Raw genomic sequence first — 5,717 nt, forward strand, 5'->3', positions numbered from 1 at the left:
CTACTTTCAAAAAATAAAACAAGTCGTGAGCTACTTTTACTCCTCTTTTTTTGTTTTTTGCACTGTATATATTTAAGAAAATGTATGCAATTTAATTATTTTAACCTGCTTTATTTGGGGGTGGACCTCACCTCCTCTAGGGGGGTCCGGGGGCATGCACCCCCGGGAAGATTTTTTTTTTAATGTTGAAGTGAAATGCCTCAATCTGGTGCACTTTGAGCGAAAAATGAATTTATGGATACAGCTCTCAACACACTGAAAGGGAGCTGTATACTTTTCAATAATCCAAACATCTTTAGAATATGATCAAAACCAATAACAAATCATTTAAACTTGTTTATTCTTATCTTATGTTACCTAGTTAGCATTCTTTCTTTTTATTTATGCATATTTTACTAATCACTCCCCTTTTAAACTTTTTTATTTTTTTTACTGTCCTATAGCACACATTGGAATGATTTCTTACTTTATTTTGTACGCCTAGGCTATATTAAATAGATAAATGTGTGCTCTCTCTAGCTCTCTCGCTCTCTCTCTCTGTCTCGCTCGCTCACAGAGGCTGTGTGCTCCTCCGTGGCGATGATGGCTTGCGTTAAAAAAATTATAATAAACATAGGCCTATTTGTAAAAACGGGATTTCGAAAAGTTTCACGGTTAAACTCCTTGTGAAGTGGTGAGGTGCCGCTCCACATTGCTTTTCTTCCCGACTGCAACGCTGTAAATGATTTTGGTTTCAGTTGTGTGTGTGTGAGCAGGCTCGGATTGGCCATCGGGAGATTCGGGACTTTTCCCGGTGGGCCGCTGCCTTTGGTGGGCCGCTGGCTCTGACATAGGTGGGCCGTGGACTTTCACAGCGCCGCTGCGCCGGTACCGCACCCGCCGCTGCAAACACCCGCCGTTGCGAGGCTCCGGCGGATCCGGCGCTGTGAAAGTCCACCGCCGTTGCGAGTCTCCGGCTGTAACAGTCCACGAACGCCCGCGAGGACCCAGGTTCGATTCCGGCCTGAGGCCCAAAAAAAAAACGTCATCGCGTCCATTCGTGACCCACCTATCACATCTCTGCGCCCCACCAGTGGGGCGTGCCCCACACTTTGAGAAACGCTGCCCTAGGTTGAAGCACTTGAGCAGGGCAGATGCTCGTAAACCTGTTCGAAAGAGGCCAAACATTTAGATGAAGAAGGTAGTGCATGTTGCAACAGAACATAGAACAGTAGGCTTACTGCCAGTAACTAAGTTGTCCTTAATCTTTTCGAGTAATACACTTAAGAATTTAAGATTTAAGGTATTCCTACTTTACTTAAGTATTTTAATTTTCTGTTATCTCTAATTTTGGAAAACAATATGGACGTTTTTACTACTTTAAATGTATTTGATAGTTACTCATTTATTTGCAGTTTCAGATTCCTATTGCAAACAATACTCAATCAAATAAGCCTCATATTTGATGAGACGTTAGGGTGATGTAAATATTTTTAATCCATATAAAATTATAACGCAGTAATAATACAATCCAATCTGCATAGTTAGTACATTTACTTATATATTATCCTATAATACTTTTTCTTCTGTATGATTTTGAATGCATGAATTTTACTACAGAGTTGTTGCAGTATTGCAATAATGAACAGCACGGTTCACTCCCATAGAAAATGATTTTATTTATTATATTGGCAGATGTTGCAAAGCATCATATTTCTACATAAATGTAGGTAAAACAAAAACATTTTAGATATGGAATTTGACCAAATATCCTGAATTATAGGATGTGTCTCCAGCCCAGACTTGTGCGTCGGTCAACATTCCAAGGGCATTACCTTCGAGAGGGACCCTGACCATTTTTGATGCCAAATCAGCAGCATTTGAGGCTCTAGAGTTACTCAATTTGGAAGAGCCGGGTCAAGTTTCCTGACTTTGGGTGTCTCCTGCACAGAATCTGAGGAAAACGCCCCCAAAGGACATGTTTATAGTCCAGTGGGTCTGGGGTTCATTGTTTGGGACACAATGGTTGGTCTGACTGGAGCCAACCCCGACATCAAACGGCAGGTTGAGTTTGCCCATGGCTGGCTCGAGGCCAGTCTGCAGGGATGTTATCAGGTCACACACAAGCACACCACACACACACACACACACACACACACACACACACACACACACACACACACACACACACACACACACACACACACACACACACACACACACACACACACACACACACACACGCGTTATTGTCAGTCAGTCTGAATCCAGATTACTGATAAGAGTCTGTTGTGTGATCTTTTCATGTTCAATAAGAGAGAAAGTGTTGTTTCAGCAATACATATGACTACATTTAAAAAGAACAGATTAAGAAACAATTTATATCCTCTCTCACGCATATACTAATTAACTTTGTCCTTGCATCGACTGTCATTCAAAAGCTTCTAACACAAATGTGTGATCACAGATTTGTACCAAAATTTAGTTTATAATCACAGTTGATGGCCTGAAGTATTTGAGTGGGATGGAATCATCACAATAGCCAACAACCTGTTTCTCCTCAATTGTCTTGTTTAGAAAAAATGCTGCCTGAAAAGTAGTCAATAACTGAATAAAGATTTATTGGCATTTTTGCAATTAATATAATCAATTGGAGGGCGACATTTAATACAAATATAGTTTTTCCTCGTTTCAACAAATATTCCTTCCAAATAAAAAAGGAATACATCATATTCAGCATTTAGTTAGGATTAAACTCAATTAATTTCCCCCCTTACATGTTTGACGTTATTTCTTTTATTAAAGTTTTGGTCAAAAGCATATGATATGATCATTTTCTTCTGAGAAACAAAATGATTTAAAAGCAAACCACATATCAATAACTCAAATACTGACACACAGTTATGTTATGAACTTTCTGTGATAACGTATTGTATCTTGGCAGAGAGGAAACAGGGGTGAAATGTGCACCAGTTTGAAGAGTGTGTTATTGTTTGACCATCATAGTTTATCTCTCATTATCTCTTCACTACTGTGACACTATTGTTAAAAATGACATGTTCTGGGACAACCCATAGATAGGTACTTCCTTTGAGGTGATTTTAAAATACATTTTTGGGTGTGTTAAAGATTGCACTGGATTTTCATAATGTCTTAAGTTGTCAGAAAACAGATATTCATCAGCATTCCTGGCATGAGATTGGTTTTGTGTATTTGTTATATTCGTGTAGCCAGTTGCTTTGTGTTTCCCTGCTTAGCATTCAGATCAGGGAGCGGAAAAGTTTGTTTGGAGTTCCTTTAACTTAGCAACATTCTTTGAAAATAATAGCTGCTGAGTGACTTATCAACACTGCAGCTGCCTGTTGCATAAGTGCATTTCAGTGTGGGTTTATCAGTCACTCAAGTCCATTTAATGAATAAATAAGTTATTTTTCAAGCAGGTAGACCAACTGTAGATTTAAAATATATATATATATTATATATATTATTTTGTGCGAATGTCCATACCTTTTTATCTAACTAATGCTTTTTTAAGTTCAACCTCCTGATAAATGGTGTAGCCATTATACAGTTACTCCATAATAACCACATTGGCCTTATATAAACGACAATTTAAAGGGGTATGGTTATTCAAATGTGTGAATATTGGAAGTGGAAAATATGAAAAATTACAATATTTTAGAAAATTTGAAATGGTGGGAGTTAGTTTAGGAAATGTGAAACTGCACAAAATATGTAAATGCAATACAATGAATATTGTTTTTTTACTGAGTGTATATTCAAATCCAGAACAGTGAAAAGTAGAAGCCTGCTGTGAGTGAGTGTGTGTGCTCAGGCTGAGTTCCGCGGTGTCTCGCTGTCTCGCAGACCCCATGCAGCAACCAGGAAACGACACTAGTAATCCAGCTCACACTGTCCACTCCTCGAGCCTCAAAGGGCGGAGCAGCGAGCCCCGCACGTCCCGCCCACACGGCACCCAGACCCCACGCAGCATTCTCATCCGTTTGTCATTACTGGTGTCATTTTCTGGTTGCTAACAAACGCCATTGTAACACATAATCACTGATGTTCCGCTATAACGGTGGCTGACCAATCAGAACAAAGTGGGCGAGCTGACCAATCAGAGCACAGTGGGCTCATAAGGGGGGGGGGAGCAGGAGCTCCAACAAGCCGTTTAGGACAGAGAGTGAATACACATACTATACGGAGATGCTTTATGAGAAACCAATGTGATTTTGGAACATTGAACAATGTAAATCTATTCTAGTAGACCAAAACAATGGAATTATGATCAGTAGAAATGGCCAAGTCAAGACCTTTAATTAAACTGTGGCATTATGTAAACAAACTGGTATTTAAAGGGTTACACTTCTGAAAATGAATGCATTTCGGTAGCTCGTGGCAGTTATGATCAGGGCTGATTATAATATAAATATATATATATATATATACATACATTTTTGAAGGTGCCTTATTATTTTGATTTTTATTGTTGTAACATGCTGTTTCTTCCTCTCTGTCTGGAGGCTTCTGGGTAGTCAGGGTTCCTGGGTTGGGACTTTCTAAGTATGTGTGTTGATGTAATCTGTTTATAATGTTCGCAAACAAGAATTCCTGCTGCACAATGCAGCCACTGGAGTATTTGCCCTGAGGGTGGGTGGTGCACATGTCTCGCTACCCAGTGGCTGTGATTGGCTATTATGATTCAAACAATGGAAATCTAACATTGTGCTTTACTGGAAGCCCCTTAGATGCTATGTGTGATTAGACTTATATATACATAGTTCATTTAGTGTTGGAGAAAACAGGCACAAAACACGGAACAGCTTTTGTGTTGCAGGAAAAGAAAACCCCTGCAGCCTTTACAATGGACTCCAAGCAACAGTTTTAGTGAAACAAATGCTGCTATGGTTTATTATTCATTAACGAGTGCTCAAAACTCGCCTAACACACCAAACCATTTTAAAGTTATGTGAATTCGAAACGGTGCTGGTGGTGGCTAAAAAACAGGAAACCATGCTTTGTTTTATGATCAATCAGGATTGTAAAGATTTAGAAGATCTTGCCTTTTTTTCATGGTGTTGAATCCTAGTAAAGCATACACATAAAACTTAAGAGTCAGAGAAAAATATTCTCATGTCTATTCCAAGCATTTATATTCTGGTGTATTTGTGTAAGTTTATTTAGAATAGTATTGTTTGTCCATGCCCTCTGTAATAATTCCTTGAAAAGACTAAACTGAGGGAACATTTTGTCGCAAAAGGCTGCACAGACACAGCTGAAAATGGACTTTGACTTCAGGATACATTAATGGATCATTATAAAAAGACCATCTCAAAGGCAAACCCAATACACATGATGATAGATATGTTTTACAACATTTAAATAAATAAATAATATTGCAAATATGAGTTAAAAACCCTCAAAATATTTGACACGGAGAGTTGAATTGGGGGATTTCAAGCTCAGGTCTGTCATATTTAAGACCAAGATGATGTCAGTTAGGATAGGTATAGGCAAAGAATCCCCCAGAGAAAAAACTTCCCCTCTGCTTAGCTAACATAGCTGAGCTTTCCATGGCACCCTCCTCCTCCTCCTGTGTCGAGGAGGGAGACATGCAAATTTATCTTCTTCTGCCCCAGACCCAGACCCTGAATTCTCAGAAGCGGGCACAACTCCTCAAAGTCACAACAACAAAAGCAGAGGGACAGAACAATCCAGTTAGAGCTTGAACCTGG

Source organism: Notothenia coriiceps, unplaced genomic scaffold, assembly GCF_000735185.1.
Source record: "Notothenia coriiceps isolate Sejong01 unplaced genomic scaffold, NC01 NC01_scaffold00008668, whole genome shotgun sequence".
In the NCBI taxonomy this organism is placed as follows: domain Eukaryota; kingdom Metazoa; phylum Chordata; class Actinopteri; order Perciformes; family Nototheniidae; genus Notothenia; species Notothenia coriiceps.